General features: G+C 42.2%; 1 protein-coding gene and 1 pseudogene across 3 annotated transcripts in view; both read left to right on the top strand.

Annotated features, from left to right (window-relative positions):
* TSC22D1 (TSC22 domain family member 1) overlaps positions 1 to 18,837 on the top strand; it is a 346,738-nt gene that overhangs the window by 83,547 nt on the left and 244,354 nt on the right. The gene's annotated exons all lie outside the window — the stretch shown is intronic.
* LOC146802239 (hyaluronidase-3 pseudogene) lies at positions 11,662 to 12,996 on the top strand (annotated as a pseudogene).

Here is an 18,837-nt window from a genome sequence, read left to right as displayed (position 1 = left end):
ACGGATAAAGGTATGTGATTAGGATATCCCAAGATTTCAATGCCGTTACTTGGTTTAAAATCTTAAAATTTCACATATAAATGATCCATTAAAAAACCAGGTTATAAGAAAGTATATAGGTCTTCTGCATTATTTAATCCATTCGGGAATTTGCTATCAAGCTCAAAAATAAACTTGATTTGATGCCGTCTTAGCAATTTTTCCCGATTTCCTCCTCTACGTGGGGCTGGGATCGAGTCGAAAACAAAATAAGATAAACATTTGACATCATTATTGTAAGCTTCTTTAAAGTGTTGAGCGACTGGATAGACCGGATCACTATTGATGATTGCTCGTAGATGTTGAAGTATTCTCACGTGCACCTGTAGCTTAGAAGGGACTCTTTGTACTAGCTCACCAGAGAAGTGGCCACGCCCCTTTTCCCGCCACTCTACAAACTTGCCTCCCTGCGCACTGCTGGTGGGGCGATGTGATGTATCTATATATAGAGAGATTGAGAGAGAGAGAGGGATAGAGAGAGGTGTATGGATATGTATGTGTATATATATATATATATTCACTGAAAAAACCATAGGTTTCAGACATGTTATAGTTAGCGGAAATTTTACTGATAAAAAACCAATGAAATTCCCCCGTTATAGTTAGTGCAGGCAACTATAACTCACGCGACCGCAATCCTCTGCTGATGCTAATACTGTATTTAGACACTTATTTGCCCATGTCTTCTTCCATAAATTTTTAGCTATACATATATTAGAAATATTTTTTTTTCATAAAGACACATATGTCATCAGCAGAAGATTGCGGTCGCGTGAGTTATAGTTGCCTGCACTAACTATAACGGGGGAATTTCATTGGTTTTTTATCAGTAAAATTTCCGCTAACTATAACATGTCTGAAACCTATGGTTTTTTCAGTGAATTTGCAAGGTTTTTTAAATGCTAATTCCTAACTATAACGTGTGTGAAACCTATGGTTTTTTCAGTGAATTTGTACGGTTTTTTAAATGCTAAGTTACTTTACGCCATTCGTGGCTTGCACGCCCACTTAACGCAGTTCGTTCCGTGCGCGCACGGTGCGCTTCGCGCACCGTGCGCGCACCGTGAGCACGCGGTGCGCTTCGCGCACCGCGCGCCCACTTTACGCAGTTAGTGCCGTACACGCAAGGTGGGCACGCAGTGCGCTACGCGCACCGCGTGCCCACGTTACGCACCGTGCGCACATGGAGGACATATTATGCGCTTCCTTGTGATAGGTAATCTGTTAAATTTAATTTGTAAGTGATGACAATAATATGCCATGCACAGTTTTTTTTTTTATTACAATTTTTAGCGTAAGCGCACCGTACGCGTACGGTAAGCGTAATCGGCGAAATTTTCAAAAAATAAAAATTTACCGTTTTTGGCCTTTGAGGACTCAACTAACATGGCTATGTGCATGGGCGCTGTCTAAACAGCCCCTTTATATGTTTTTTGCCTTTATTTACAGCCCCCCCCTCAGAGTGCGAGAGAGAAAATGGCGGCCGCCGCTTCCTGGTTTCGACCGATTCGAATGTTTACTTAGATGTAACAGCCAATCAGAATCGCGCACGCCACCGAACGCGTACGGTAAGCTTACGGTAAGCGTACCGTAAGCTGGCTCAGATATATATATTGATTTAAAGGCTATTTTCTCAGAATCTACTGAACAGATTTACACCAAACCTACAAAAGGCACTTCCTTGACCTGAGGACTACCTCTCTGCCAAATTTCTAGTAATTCTGTTCAGCCGTTCGGGCTGTAGCCCTGTCTAAAGGTCCTATGGAAAAATGCATGGGAAAAACGCGTTTTGGGACCCCCCCTTTTATCTCAGCCCCCGCTTGACGAATCCCCCCGAGACTTTCAGGGTAGGAGCGGAGCGTAGCGCCCCACCTATTTTGAGAAATTCGCGAGGATTCGTCGACCGGCGCCAAAGTTATTCAAAATAGAATGTTGCGGATTTCCTATGGAAAAGGGGTCCTAACTATAACTACCTACTGGCGACCGCCAGTAGGTTATATATATATATATATATGTATGTGTATCTATGTGTGTGTGTATGTGTATATATGTGTATGTATATGTGTGTATATATATATATTATCTACTGGCGGTCGCCAGTAGATAGTTATAGTTAGGACCGAGTTCCCATAGGAAATCTGAAAATTCTATTTTGAAAAACTTTAGCGCCGGTTGACGAATCCTCACGAAATTTTCAAAACTAATGGGGCGCTCCGCTCAGCTCCTACCCTGAAAGTCTTGGGGTGATTCGTCAAGCGGGGGCTGAGAAAAAAGGGGGGTCCCAAAACGCATTTTCCCCATGCATTTTCCCATAGGACCTTTAGTCGAGGGTACAGCCCGAACGGCTGAACAGAATTACTTGAAATTTGGCAAAGAGGTAGTCCTCAGGTCAGGCATGTGCCTTTTGCATATATGGTGTCAATCTGTTCAGTAGTTCCTGAGAAAATTGCAGTTAAAAGTACATAAATATCTATAGGCGCGCACCGTGCGCGCACCATAACGTGCGCGAGCGTAATTCTGATTGGTGGTTACATATCAGTCAACATTCGAATCGGTCGAAATCAGGAAGTGTCGGCCTCCATTTTGTGTGTGACAGTGAAAAAGAAAGGTGGACAACGTGAAAAGGGGGCAGGGTAGAGAGTTCCTGACCCCCAGGAGGTCCCTGAAGGACTCCGAAGGGTGAAGAAAACATTTTTTTTTTCAAAAAATCGCGGGGTGCGCGCACTGTTAAAAACCCTTATAAAAAACAAAAAACATTTTAAACGAGCCATTCCATATTACAGGATACAGTCAATCTATAAATGAATGAATGAATTAAACAAATCTTATATAGCGCTACTAAGCCCAATGGGCGTCAAGGCGCCTACCAAAAAATACTGACTGTAGAATAAAAGGAACTTACTGGTAGGCCTTCTCAAAGTACCAGGTCTTAAGAGATTTCCTAAAAAGAACCCAAGAGGGTTGAGATTTAATCTCCATAGGAAGTGAATTCCAAATTAACGGGGCAACGGCAGAAAAAGCTCTGCTACCCCATCTAACCTTCTTGGTTCGGGGGACTACCAGTTGATTAGCATCCGAGGAGCGAAGATATCTACTAGGAATGTAACGGGTCAGCAAAGACCCCAGAGCATCCGAGGGGCTGATGAGAAGGGCTCTGTATGTGAGGCATAGGAGTTTAAAAGAAATCCTGTGATGAATAGGGAGCCAGTGAAGATACTTCCTGGCAGCTGTAGCGGAGGAATCTTTTGGGAGAGCCAAAACGAATTTGGCAGCAGCATTTTGCACAACCTGGAGGCGCTGGATAAGATGTTTATTAATCTCCGAGTATAATGAATTACAGTAATCCAGCCTCGAACCAACCAGGGCAATCAGTCTGCTTACGTGCCGATGGCGAAAGGTAATGGAGAATTTTTTTTAGGGTCATAATGACTCCCCAACAGGTAGATACCGTCCTGCTGACCTGCAAATCTGTGGTCAACGAAGTATCAAAGATGACACCGAGATTTCGAGCCGACTTGGAGGGGGAAGGGCAGGTTCCTAGAGATGTAGGCCACCAATCAGTAGACCAGATGTCCTGATCCTTACCAAAAACCAGGACCTCTGTTTTGTCGGCATTACGCTTTAATGAGTTTAGGACCATCCACTCTGCCACCATCTGCATACATGACCTAAAACTAGCAGTGGAAGCACTAACAGAGTGTGCAAGGGACACCATGATCTGAGTGTCGTCGGCATACGACACTACCTCCATCCCCTGAGATCTTACTAATCTAGCAAGGGGGGGCCACATAGATGTTGAATAAAGTAGGGCTTAAGGCAGACCCTTGGGGCACCCCGCATTGCAAAGATTTGGCAGTGGAGAGGAACTCTCCCAGCATGACTCTTTGCTCTCTAGAATGTAAGAAAGAGTCAAGGAGATCCAAGGCCGAGCCAGCCACCCCTGCCTCCCTTAACCTAGAAGTTAGGATAGAGGGAGACAGGGTGTCAAACGCTGCAGTGAGATCAAGTAGGACCAAAATGGTCGTCTGGCCAGAGTCCACCCCACAGCGAATATTATTGACCACCATAGTCAAAGCAGATTCAGTGCTATGAAATTTTCGGAATCCATGCTGAGAACTATCTAGAAACTCAGAGGAGTCAAGGAAGGTGCATAGATGACGGTTAAGATGGGCTTCAAGCAACTTAGCAGGGGCAGGTAGCAAAGAAATCGGTCTAAAATTCTTCAATACTCCGGGATCGAGGGAAGGCTTTTTAAGAAGAGGCTTCACTATAGCCTTTTTCCAAGCCAGGGGAAAAATACCTTGGATTAAAGCCTCGTTCATTACTTCCAGCAATGGGGGCAAAAGTATCTCCCTGCACTCCTTTAAGACTTTTAAGGGACAGGGGTCCACAGGAGAAGCAGACTTAGTTCTGTCAAGTAGGACATTAAGACCTTCAAGAGAGAGCGGCGGAAAAAGGACAAGTGACTTATTAGAGTCCTTACGCCAAAATTCTGACGCCTTAATGTTCAAGAGGGAACCATCATCTAACAGGTTCCTTTGGGCTTCCAGGTCCCCATGAATGTCCGAGATTTTCTTATAGAAGAAATCAGAAATGTTGTTGCATAGCTCCTGTGAGTGCACCACTGGGTCAGGTGTCTGAAGGGAGCATAAGGAATCAACTATTTTGAACAATTCTTTAGACGAGGAAAGGGAAACCGTCAAATTGGAGGAATAGTCCTGTTTCTCTTTAATCACAGTAATTTTGTAGGTACGTAACGTCCGTTTATGATCATCTCTATCAGAGGGATCCCATGACTTACGCCATTTCCTTTCCTTGGCTCTACATGTTTGTCTAAGGAGTCTTAAAGATTCCGTGAACCAAGGTGCAGAGGGTTTCCGCCGAGCTACATATCGTAAAGAGGCGGGCGCAAGCGCATCAACCGCTCCAGTAATGGAATCAATAAGTTCCTGGGCTGCCTCATCGACATCTCGCGTAAGCGGATCCCCAGAGCTTCTCATAAAAGGAGCGAGGGCTTCAGTGGTGATGTTTTTATAGCTTCTTTTCCAACCTCTATTACTAGTGGCAGAACTACGATGCTCTTCAGCCAGAATTGTAAATTCCAGGGGCACTGCCAGATGGTCCGACCAGATCAAGGGAATAGGAGTGCCAGCTGAGAGTCTAGAATCGTTGGTAAAAACTCCATCTAATATATGGCCAGCCAGATGAGTAGAGCTTTTCACCAATTGGCTAAGCTCACACGCTCCTAGTGAGTCAATCAGCTGAGATGTATCTCTTACTCCCAGATCGTCCAAATGGAAGTTTAAGTCCCCGAGAATAGTAATCTGCGATTTACCAAAATATGGTTCTAAAATTCGAAATAGATCGGAACAAAAACTAGTTCTGGGACCAGGCGGTCTATAGACAAGAATGCCAGTAAAAGAGGCTGTTGGAGAGGACGAAATACAAAAATACATAGCCTCGAAGGAATCTGAGGGCTCTGAGTGATTTTGTCACACAGGAGAGTGGGGCTTTGCACAAAATTGCCAGCCCTCCCCCTCTTCGTCCTACTCTATCCTGTCTATGGATCGTAAAGCCTTCGGGGATTGCCAAGATTAGGTCATGTCCGGAGGAGTCAGATGCCTATATTTCCGTTACAAATACCCAGTCAGGTTGCCTGTAGGTCACAAACTCATGGAACGCTATATTGTTCTTAATGAGCGACCTGGCGTTAATCAGAAAGCCCCTTCTAGATTGAGTAATGATCGGTACAGCTGAGGAGTTAGGAGGAAACGTCCCAACTATTTTAGGTGGGAGCAGTACCTCCCCACACGAGCGGCATGTTGACACATCTCAGGTCCTCAGGAGAGAGACCGAGGTGGCACGCAAGAGGCGGCGGTCTTAAAGTAAGCAGCTCACCTAATGAGTATTGTATCATTGTACTCTGCGGATCATAAGGGATATCTGCAACGAGCCCGCCCATCAGCACGTCCTCCGCGCGGACGGGTGCAGACGGGCTGAACTCAGGCGTAACTCCGGCGGAAGTCCGGCGACCCCGCTGCGCGAAACCGCTGCGCGACGGTATGACTCCCTTTTGAGCGTCTATCCCCCTTAGGACAGCTAGAGCGTCCAAGCTCCACCCGTAGTACTCCCAAGATGGCGGCCTGACGTCTAAATGAGACCGGGAGGTGGACCCGCCCAACAGCGGTGAGTAAATAAGTTTTATAGTGCAAGTAAGGGGCCTAAAATCTAAAATCCGGGGCAAATTCAACCAATAATGTTGAAATTAAATAAAGAACAAGGAAGTTTTAAAAAAGCCTAAGGCCAATAGTTCCGCATGCAAAACGCTCGAGGAGCGCAGATGCAGGCACTACGTACAAATTCCAAAAGCTATCGGTCAGCCACTATAACTATATACATAGGTAGTTTATTGTAAAATAAATATATAAAACATATAATAATACATACATAAATTAGCATTTAAAAAACTTTACAAATTCACTTAAAAAACCATAGGTTTCACACACGTTATAGTTAGGAATTAGCATTTAAAAAAACCTTGCAAATTCACTTAAAAAAACCATAGGTTTCACACATGTTATAGTTAGCTCGTAAAAAACCATTGAAATTCCCCCGTTATAGTTAGTTCAGATAACTATATCTCGCGCGACCGCCACTCTATCACAAGGATGATGTCATCTGTGATGTCATGAGTGATGTAATATGTGACGTCATCAGCAGTGGATTGCGGGCGCGCGAGTTATAGTTATCTGAACTAACTGTAACGGGGGAATTTCAATGGTTTTTTACGAGTGAAATGTCCAGCTAACTATAACATGTGTGAAACCTATGTTTTTTTTAAGTGAATTTGCATGGTTTTTTAAATGCTAATTCCTAACTATAACGTGTGTGAAACCTATGGTTTTTTTAAGTGAATATATATATATGTATGTATGTATGTATGTATGTATGTATGTATGTATGTATGTATGTATGCTCCCAAACTTGTATATTCCACATAACAAAGAAAAGCACTCACAGGGGTGAGTCAAGGTCTTTTATTCATGGACTCGCAGCAACCGAACGCTATTCACGGTGATAGCGTAATTTCAATAATTATGTGCCCATTGGTGGGCGGAATTGTCATCTAGTGCTAAAAACATGCATATGTTTATGTAGATGTATATTTACATACACATGTTAATCTGAATGAACTTAGAGCATTGATGGTATGAATTTTGCAAGTTCTAAGATGGCGCCATGGCAGGGGTGTGGAATTTAATCAAATATCTACTTGTCCATGGGGCAGGTTGCTTCATAAATCTACTTGTCCTGTAACAAAATCCACTTGTCCCTTTGGTGCCATGTAGTGTGGCGACAAATTATGGCAGCACTCATTATATAAGAACTCTGATATAGCCTCACTGATTATGCCAGGGCTCATACCATAGTAGTGTTTGAATACTAGCAATCCCCTTATGTTTCCACGTTTCTGCAGATCTATATAATGGGTCTGAAGGTAGTGGTAAGCAATAGTTCCAGGGTTAGTATGCCCATTTGAGTCTGTGCAAATCTACTAACTTGCATGTTTTAAGGGTTTTCAACAACTCTTCTCTAATCTTTTCCCATACTGAGAAGTGTTGGAAATTTCCTCCTTACAATGGCAGGACCTTCTTCCAGAGTTGGGAAAAACATGGTTATAGGGAAAGTGAACTTGCAAACACTCAGATTTTTGCATGAACAAATCTACACAAGCATATTTGCTCATGCTAAAATTCAGTTCAGAAATATTTTCTGGGAGTACTATATATTGCCCTATTTCTGTAAGTTCTTGTGAATTCATGAAAGCCGTATAGCTGCTCTTAATGCAAGGACATGTACCATGGGTGCACTTTTGAGTTTTTCTTTAATAATTGGGCCCTTAATTTGGTCTAGCGTTAACCATGACCTTTTATGTTTATTAAAAATTCTGTCTCTCTCTGTATCCACTGGCTTCACTGTGAGTGACCGCATTCTGCTCTTTCTCAATGAGCATATCGGCACACAAAGTAGTTTTGTTCACTGCCAGTAACTACTGTGGCAGTGTGTGCTTTTTGAGACCAAAAACAATTTTTGCTTTTGCCAATGTTTGTAATTATGGTGAGGGCCCGGTAGCTCCCACACCGATAATGTTTTTCAAAGACCATGCCAAAACAATTGACACATTGACAAAACTAAAAAGATGACCACCAATGTCAGTCCTACTGGCTTTGCCAATGCTTGTTTATTTTTGTTTTCCATAATTTTATTGAAACTGGTTACACTGAATTTCCATTAGGAATATGTTTGGGAAATATTAGCATGCATCAACACATTTTACTGAAATGGTACCTGAAATTTTAGAGTAGTTTAGCGAATTCATTTTTTCCTACTTTCATTTTTTATGAACATTTATTTTGAAAGCAAAGAATCATCAATCTTGCTTTCAAGCTTCTGCAAATCTTTGCATCCAGTCAGAGAGCATTCTGGGAGCATTCTACATAGCCTCAAATTGCCTATCTTTGAAAAACGTGTGTACAAATTTTATACTGGAACCACTATCAGTAGTGCAGTCTGAGCTTACAACATTTACTCAGAGCGCTCACCCTAACAATAAAGGCTTTCAATTAATGAACCATAAATACAAGTTTGAACAGCATTGACACATGAAGACAAATATTACCTTAACTGCAGGCAATGCCTTTGCCTGATCCATAATGTGATACTGCAAACTGGCAGCCAAAGGGGTTGTGCTTCAGGGGGTTGGGCCTACTTGTCCCAAGGACAAAATACACATGAAAACTTGTTGCCCTTGACCCCAAACAATATGTCCTGGGCGTCGGGCTATTGGAATTCCACATCCCTGTGCCATGGTCTTACATGAGTTTGCCCCATTTCTGTTCAATGTCGGTGAAAGTAAATGAAATAAATGAAGGCCGTTTCCGGCGCGCCTGATTATCATCGAAAAAGGCGACTGCCGAAACGCGTCTGGTTGCTGTGAGTTTGTGACTAAAAGACCTGGACTCGCCCCTGTGACTGCTTTTCTTTCTTGTTGTGTGGAAAATACAAGTTTGGGAGCGTATATGTTAGCGGGAGCACCGCCCGCGAAAAGCACCCGTTCATGAGTGCGCGAAGAAGGTGCAAAACCTTTGAGATAGATATAGATATGCCTGGTCGAAACGCGCCGTCCTTGTCTGTCTTAAGAAAATAAACTGCCTTAACCCCCTGGATTGTTGTTCACGAAGATCCTTTTCTGTGTGATATATATATTTATATTCACAATTGCTGTGCTTCGTAGTTCCCAGCCGTCGGTGCTTGCAGGCAGCGGCCGAGTAATTTGTGAGGATTTCCGTATTGTGATCGATTGACCAAAATAACGAGATGCGGCACACCAGAAGAAGCACAAAATTTATTGTGCACAAACCAAAGGGCGATGCGTTTCGCCGTTAAGCCTTTGTCAAGCAATTTCCTGTGTGTCGACTGCCCATAGAAATACAACCAACAGTTTGGCGATATAGAAAAAATACTTCAGTGTTCTGTACATTTCTGCTTATTACTAGCGCAATAATGGCATAATAACTGCATCGTAAATGTTGCAACAAATAATAAATCAAATTCATCAGAATGGCAAGTTCATATCAATTTAGCAATGTAAATAGCAAAATCTATGCATGCGCAATTGACTGCTCTGTACTCGCAATCACAGTAGACCGATGAATAAAGTTTTCAATATAAGTTTCAACACAATATGAAAAGAAGATAGTATATTTTATCTTTCGATACTTTTCAATATTAAGTTTCAAAACAATACGAAAAGAAGATGGTATATTTTATCATGTCATCACAACTCAACTCTGCCAACGAGCCCACCCACGAGACCCTGTGTATTTACATGCCTCAATGAGAGCAGCACAGTGATCGGCATTGAAGTGTGGCCCGGTGACGTAATATGGCATCTTGCTAAATTTATCTGCGCTGCGACAACCTCATATAAACTCGTTTAATAAAAAGTAAGTGCCTGTGTGGGAGTCGGTGCCTAGTGATAACCAGCACTTTTCCACACTATATGTGCCGTTAGTCGGCCAGTGCCATAATAAGGCCTTTTATTGAGTCTGACTGTGCTGCAGCAGACTCATATAATCCCATCTGATAACAGGCAAGTTCCTGTGTGGGAATTGATACCTATTAACGATCATCGCCTTATTGCGCTATATGTCCCGGTGGGTTGCCGTGACAGCAGGGTGAGGTGTTATTGCTCAATACTAGGCAAGTGCCCTATTGCAACCAGAGTCCTATGGAAGTACTGAAATTGCCCATCATGAAATACTATGTTGTTAAGGGTGGTCATAAAGACAGGAATATGGATCTTAAGTAAAGTGCTCGAATTGGGAATAGTGGGTGTTGGTGCAATAAGCAATATGAAATAAGTTAAGTGAAAATAATGATAAACACAAATACTGGGGACCTAAAATGGAGGGGCTTGGAAAAGGATACCTAGGGGAATAACCATAAGGTACCTGAGTGATAATACCACAATTGTGGTTTCACTACTTATTGGCCTGCCGAACTCTACTCATGAGTGCAACCCGTGCCCCAAATCTAAAAGTCCTCCTTAAAAAATGTGACGCGACGCCTGCTTCCAACCATTTAAAATACCGAACATAGTGAAGATAAAGAAGAGCAGTAGCTTATGATTTAACAGCCTATATGGGTTGCGAGTTCCTCTCCCCCCATTCAAGCCTTTTGGTGTCTTGCAATCCAATTCTATTATATATTTGGACTCAAGGACCTTGAGATTTCTCTCCCTATTGCCACCTCGAATGTGCGCTGGTATCCTATCTATCCCATAGAAAAGTAGATGGCGGACATTACTTTTGTGTTTTTCGTCAAAGTGCCGAGCAACTGGATAGTTGAAATCGCGTTTTTTTACGGCTTGTAGATGCTGTAATATGCGTTGTTTAAGTGGGAGCTTAGTGCTGCCAACGTACCGGAGACCGCAAGGGCACTCCAGTACGTAGACAGCAAAAACACTATTACAATTGATGGTAAGTGTGATTTTCTTTGAGCCACCCAGACTTGTCGCATATTCCTTGCAGTTTTTACCATTGTGGCAGGCTTTGCACGTTCCACATGTGGTAAATCCATTGAGTGCTTTTAGCCAATGTGTCTGCGAATTGTCTGGGGGATAGCTGTGTACTAACCGGTCCCGCAATGACCTTGCTCGTCTGCAAGTCACCCACACTTTTACCTATTATGGGATCTGCCACCAATCGATTCCAATGGACTTTCATGGCTTTCTTTAGGGCCCAAGCACCTCTATTGAAGGTGGTAATCATCCGAGGTGCTATGTTACTTTTCTGCACTTTTTTTCTTGATTTTGCTTAAGGATAGGTTAAACAACAACTCACTCTGTGTGATGCCGCTCACCTTATCTTTGGCCTTATGTAGTACACTGTCCTTGTACCCTCTATTTCTGAAACGTGCAATGATGTTATCTTGCGAGTCTGACTGCTGGCAGCTCAAAGAGGATCTGGGACCTTGACGCCTGAGGTTGCCTATTGAAAGAAGACGTGATGCTAATGCTGGGAAGATTCCTGAAATAGAATCACATTTTATTGACCCACCATGAATTTACCTTACCTTACCTGGGTCATTTTTTGGCTCTGCTCTGTCCAGCTCTTGAAAAGTGTTGTCTGGGGGAAGTAGTCTTCCAGTCCTGTTGCTCGTCATAAGCTTTTTATCGTTGTGTGGAACATGCCGACTGCTGGCTGTGAGAAACAGTATGGCGTAGACCTTCCTCTCTGAGTCTTTGACATTGTGGAAAACAGAGATCACCGGTTTCAGGGGCAGAATGACCATCTTCTACAAGAACAAGCTTGGTTTCTACCCCTACATTGCCCCAAATGGCCGATGGATCAATGGTGGCCTACCGCAGAATACAAACTTGAAGCGGCACCTTGCAAAAATCCGCAGACACTTGCCACTTCCTTGAAGTAGACTTCAAAGGGTTGGCAGTGGTTGACTGGGAGGAATGACGTCCCTTGTGGAACCAGAACTGGGGTTCTAAGAAAATTTATCAGCGAGCATCCAAGGAGTGGGTCTTAAGGAAGTTACCTGATGTGCCCAGTGAGAAGATAGGACACCTGGCCAAGCTGGAGTTTGAGAAAGCAGCACATTTTCTCATATTGAAGACATTAAGGGCTGGGGAACAGCTGAGACCAATGGGCCTATGGGGTTTCTATGGGTTTCCCGAATGCTTCAACTATGCTTATAAGAAGGAGGCGAGCAAATATGATGGTCATTGCCAACCAGAGACTATCCACAAGAGTGACCAACTTAAGTGGCTTTGGGAAGAGTCCAAGGCCATCTATCCTAGCATCTATATGACGGAGAAGTTGATGGCATCTGAGGAGGGTCTTCTCTATGTTCACTACCGAGTAAAAGAGGCCTTGCGGGCAGCAGAGTTCAGCCTCAACATTTCCACCCCACCAGTGTTGCCATATTCCAGGGTGTCTTATAAGCATTCCATGAGATTCCTGACAGAGGTGGACTTGGTACACACATCGGCGAGAGCGCTGCCATGGGAGCTGCCGGAGGGTGCTTTGGAGTGGGAAATCTTTCGTCAATTCTGATCGACGCTGTAAGAACCTCTGTCAGAATCTAATCAGCTCTTTGGGGCCATATGTGCTGAATGTGACCAGGGCGGCAGATGTCTGCAGTAAGCAGCTCTGTAAGCACAAAGGCCGCTGCATCAGAAGGGACCCTGAAGACTTCAACGCCTTCCTCCACCTCAACCCACAGAACGTTCACATCACCCCAGGGGATCTAGAGAAAGGAGGGGAGACAGTGGTTGAAGGGAAGCTCAGTGCAGGTGATCTGGACAGGATGTGGAAGTCTTTTCAGTGTTCCTGTTACACTGGTTGGGCGGGGTCACACTGTCAGAAAAGACAAGGAAGTTGACGATAGAAGGGACTAAACTCATACCCATGTGTTTACTCCTTTTGACCTGATTTAGTCCTTTTCAAACCTCTTTCCATTAGTTCTGCTCTATTACTGATGTGCTATGCCTTTCCTATAATTTCCCACCTGTCCCTGATGAGCAAAGTGTTCTTACTAATCCATACCCAGCTCACTTTCTTTTTCACTCCAATGTCCTGTTTCATCTAATTCTCTTTCCTCTCTAAGCGACCCCCACTATTTACAACTCTCCAAACATCTTGTATTAATTACTCAAATGACTCTCTAGTGTCTATTGAATGTTTTCCCCTCAGAGAGCCCTCTACTTAAACCTTTATCCCCTCCTTAGCCTCCTGTCAAAGGCCTTGCATCTTCTTATCCAGCTCACCATGTTCAGAGTCCACCTCATCGTGCTCCTTCCATCCAAATCTGTTCTCCCTCGGATGCCCATTTCGTTACCCCAGTTCTCAACTACTCTTTACCTTACTAGCTCCACCCGCCACTCCTTCAGTGAATTGTGTGTTGATCTGAATTGCATTTCCCTTATCTGACTATCCTAGTTGTAAGCTGTCTGCGGGTGCAGCGAGCCCCTCGTCTGTGCCCTGACAATGCCACTGTATTCCTTGGAGCTTCGGTCAACACTGCTCCCAATTTCAGTTCATAGCACGCTTCATCAGGTAACTGTCTATCGCCTCTGCTATAGTTTACCATGTCCATAATAACATTGCCCCCCTTATCGGAGGGCTTGATGATATTGGGATCTTGTTCCAGGCCATTAATGGCTTGCCTTTGTTGTTTGGATAGATTCTCTTTTCTGCTTAGTTGTATTACCGCGCATTTTCTTTAATTCAAATATCGCTGTGCTATACGCTTCTATGTTGTCAATCGGAACATTGGGATTGAATTTGGATTTTGTTTTTAATCCAGTGTGGCTGGTCTGATTGTCGGTGATTCCGCAAGCTCCTAGTATTTGAGAGATGTGCTCTTAATGATTTATTTGGTTGCTTGCCTCCAGATCATACATGTCTCTTAATAAATCAACATCCTGGATCTGTAAGTTCACATCATCCCCGATGGTGTTGGGGCCCACTGAGGCTAGATTTGATGCAATTCTCATTTTTAACACTTTTATCAATTTTAACTTGCGAATAAAGAGAAATAAATCAATTTGAGTGTCCGTATAGTTAAAATCATTGGTAGGACAAAAAGACAGATCAAGTTGTAATACAGATATCTCCTCTGCAGTCATTGTACCTGCTGATAAATTTATCACTGATTTGTTGGATATACAATATTCACTGTTTGGTATGATGTTCATTGTTCTTCCTCTTCTGTTTTTATTCAATCTGCGTCTTTTCTTGTCCCTTGTCCATCAAATGGGATTATTTGAGTCTGCTGCAGCGCAGTAAGACTCAATAAGAGGCCTTATTATGGCACTGGCCGACTAACGGCACATATAGTGTGGAAAAGTGCTGGTTATCAATAGGCCCGACTCCCACACAGGCACTTACTTGTTATTAAACGAGTTTATATGAGGTTGTTGCAGCGCAGGTACATTTAGCAAGATGCCGTATTACGGCACCGGGCCACACTTCAATGCCGATCACTGTGCTGCTTTCATTGAGGCATGTAAATACACAGGGTCTCGTGGGTGGGCTCGTTGGCAGAGTTGAGTTGTTATGACATGATAAAATATACTATCTTTTCGTATTGTTTTGAAACTTAATATTGAAAAGTATCGAAAGATAAAATATACTATCTTCTTTTCATGTGATGTTGAAACTTAATATTGAAAACTTTATTCATCGGTCTACTGTGATTCGGAGTACAGAGCAGCCAATTGAGCAGGCACGGATTTTGCTATTTACATTGCTAAATTGATATGAACTTGCCATTCTGATTTATTATTTGTTGCAACATTTACGATGCAGTTATTATGCCATTATTGCGCTAGTAATAAGCAGAAATGTACAGAACACTAAAGTATTTTTTCTATATCGCCAAACTGTTGGTTGTATTTCTATGGACAGTCGACACAGGAAATTGCTTGACAAAGGCTTAACGCCAAAACGCGTCGCCCTTTGGTTTGTGCACAATAAATTCTGTGCTGCTTCTGGTGTGCCACATATCGCAATTTTGGTCAATCGATCACAATACGGAAATCCGATATATATATATATATATATATGTGTGTGTGTATATATGTATATATAATACTCCGTTTGCCATTCCCCCACCATTTCTGTCTGCTCATATCAGTGCTTCAATTGATGCAACCAATCGTCCATACTTCATTCCATTTCGGGATGCTCGTGACATTTACAGACAACCATGTTTTCCGCCTCATCGTTTGTCACCAGAACCCCTCCTTGGCAATATTGGGTCATATTACAGTTAATGCATTATAAAATATAAATGTATGTTCTCTTCCAACTCTCACTGGTTAGAATTATGATTGCTAGTTTATTTTTATCTCCAATTAAACAGTGTGCCATCCTGCCTAGATAAAGAAATAAAAGGAATTTGCCATTATGAAAACTGAAAATCTTGTTCCATTCCTGCCTTGTAAAGTAGAAAAAGAGCCTTTAGTTAAATGTGCAGGCCATCATAAATTAAAATGTTTAACTTGTTCGTCACCTTCATTTTAATTTCTTCATTTCAATCTTTAACCGTAATCACGCAAATTCCGTTCTTGTGCCGTGACCTGAACAGTTTCTTGCTAGCATTAAAACGTGTTGACACGTTTACTTATTGATTATGGGTGCAACGTGGGCTAGATCTTGTGCATAATATTATTTACAATGGTAGAAGTTTTGCGATTTTTCAGGCATGTGTTTCTGAAAAGCATGTGTTAATTTGATAAACGAACTTGATGAATGAGGCAAAGTATGCTATGGGAAAGGTGTCAGTCACGTTTGTTCAGTGAAGTTACTAGAATTACTACGTCTTTACTAGGAAAGCCCACCCTTGTGTAAAAGCTGCCAGTGTGTTGTGCAAGAGATAAGACCTCTGTCGTGCATGAGTTTGTGCTAGAAAGCAGAAGATTATCGGTTACATTTCTGCATCCTAAATGTAATCAGAAATAACTTTTATCAAAAACTATTAACATGTTCTGGCAAATTTGCATTCAGTGTCCTGACTGAGATATTTTCAGAGAAATTAACTTAGATTTTTTCATTATAATGTTTGTATTCACCCCCCCCCCCCCAACCCCCCCTGAAACGTGGCGTTCTAGTCCTCGGTTAATAAGGAAATTAGTTTGATTGCAGCACACTCGTAAACTAATTTGCCTGTAGCTGCTACATCCATTTTTCTGAAGGATGAAAGCCTAATTCGATAAGGATTATTTTGTCCTCGTTCTGTCGTGTTCTTTCTCTTTCTCCTCTCTTCTTGAATTAACACCCATTGACTAGAGTAGGAAGGATTCTTTGTGCTCATTGGACTTTGATCTGCAGTGAGCAGCTTGTTCTGAGTCTTGTCTGATAAGAGTAACACTTTCCCATTGACTGTGGCTAAGGGCATGGCCTAGCATGCACATAAAGGCTTGGCCTACCTACGCACCCTTGCATCCTGTAACCTGCTCTGTTGTTTCGAGCCTAACAGCACCTCAATTGCCACAGATCATCTATATCGTAGCCCACACAAGCAGAGTGACTTTTCTCCTGTAGCCTCATTGAAATTAAAATATATCAAACACATAGAAACTGCATTGGCTCCCTCCATATGTTGAAAGTAACTTTGTATTTGAGTTGATAATTTGTTGAAAACCATTTCAATTGTACTAGTTGCTAGACGACCTGTTTAGCTTATACACTCTTCTCTTTTTACTTGGAAGAGCTGTTTGAACATATGTGGAGGAAGGCTGGAAGCAGAGGCAGAATCTTTAGCTGTATGTCTTGGAGGGGGCAGTGTCCATTCACCAGGACTGAGGACGCATGCACTGCTGTATCCCAAGGAGGAGAATGAATTTCTTGATCAGAACCAGACTCTGACCAGTGAATTGCCAAGGAAAGTCTGACAACCTTGCTGTGGTTTTCCCCCCAAACATTTTGCCTTCTCACCTCTTGTTTTCTGAAATTTGTTTTTGTTAGCATTAGTACTCTGTGCTTTTACCACTGCTAACCAGCGCTAAAGTACTTGTGCTCTCTCCTTTCAACGTGGTAAAATTGTCTTAACCCAATTGGCATATTTAATTTACTTAAGTCCCCAGTAAAATGGTACTACATGGAGCCAGTGCCTGTAAATTAAATGCTGCTAGTGGCCCTGCAGCATTTATTGTGCCACCCACTTAAGTAGCCCTTTAAAACATGTTATGAGGCCTGCCATTGCAGCCTGTAGTGCAGTTTTAAAATTCCAATTCAAACTGGGAAAATAAACCTTTTGCCAGGACTAAATCTCTTTTTAATACAAGTCACCCCTATTGTAGGCCCAAGAAAGCCTATAGGGCAGAGTGGATTGTATTTAAAAAAGGGGACATGTGGTTTTAAGTTTTTATATGAATTACATAAAGATTGATACCGAAGCACTCATTGACATAGTAATCGCAAAATATAAAGCCCACAATTTAGGGTTATGTGACACAAAGTTGTATTTATTCCATTCGAAGTTTCCAACTGGTCCGATTACCCTTTTGGCATTTACGTCTTCAGGCAGCCAACACGTTTTGTCTAAGGCGACATTGTAAAGGCTGCAAATGTACAAAGATTATATAAATGAAATTACAATCTTGTTATGATTTATGAATTTCTTCGACCTTAGAAAAAAGGTTTGAAGACAAACCGAATACTCCGAAATGAGATACACTCAGTGATCCAAGATGGGTAGTGATAAACGCCTAAAGATACAGCGATACCCAGTCATGATGGTAATTTGAAAGTAATATGTGTGTGGGTGTTTATACAAGTACCACAACCAAGAAGAGTTTAACGAAAAATGCGTTTTGAGAAATATAAGATGCATAGAGAAATATAAAAAATGTTTGTGTACTCTAAAAAATCCCTGTGAATCTGTCCATAAGTGATGGACAGAAAGTCAAAAGGAGCATAGCTGAAAAATATAGTAAGCAAAGTATAACAATACTATCCAAAATTGTAGGCATGATTGCATTACAAACAATGCTACTTCACATGTGAAATACTGAAAGATAAAACAATGATCTGAGTCATAGAGGGGATTCGTAAAAAGATAAATGGTCCAAACTGAAAGTGACCAAACTTCTACCAACCGCATATATTCAAGGTAACCGCATGTCTCGATAGGAAGAATACAATGACCTGCTGTTGCCAGACAATACTATATAGCCGGAGACCGTAGTAAGCTCAAACCTGTATGCATCAAGAATAAGGATGTGTAAGTCCATCACAAAAATGAAGATGCATGTCATGAGAGGCTTGTAAAAATGAGACGATGTTGCTCATCTGTGTGGCGTGCCAACAGGATTCCTAATTGGCACATTAGAATAGAACAGAATTAGAACAGTTAGCACCTTCGTTGAGTTTGCAAGTACAAGATCACTGTCGTTACAGCGTGCTCAATGAAAAACACTGCGCCATCATATTAGTGTTACCCAGTATATGGAAACAGATTTCACATATACTACACAATTAGAAATATAATTCAGAGCACAGCGACAAGATAGTTTGGATCAGACTCTGTTGTCGGTTTGATTTTAGTTTGAACAACCCTCCAAAATAACTAAAGTTGAACAGTGTAATAAAGTTAATATATATATACACAATATTTGGATATAGATGGTTAATTTGTTGACACGTAGTTAGAGTGATTCCTAATCGGTCTGACTTTCTTGTCAGAACATAGAATACCGAGAAATAGCCACATGTGGAT

Source organism: Triturus cristatus, chromosome 8 (genome assembly GCF_964204655.1).
Source record: "Triturus cristatus chromosome 8, aTriCri1.1, whole genome shotgun sequence".
Classification (NCBI taxonomy): domain Eukaryota; kingdom Metazoa; phylum Chordata; class Amphibia; order Caudata; family Salamandridae; genus Triturus; species Triturus cristatus.
The sequence above is the reverse complement of the archived record's forward strand: the minus strand, read 5'-3'. Positions and strand labels throughout refer to the sequence as shown.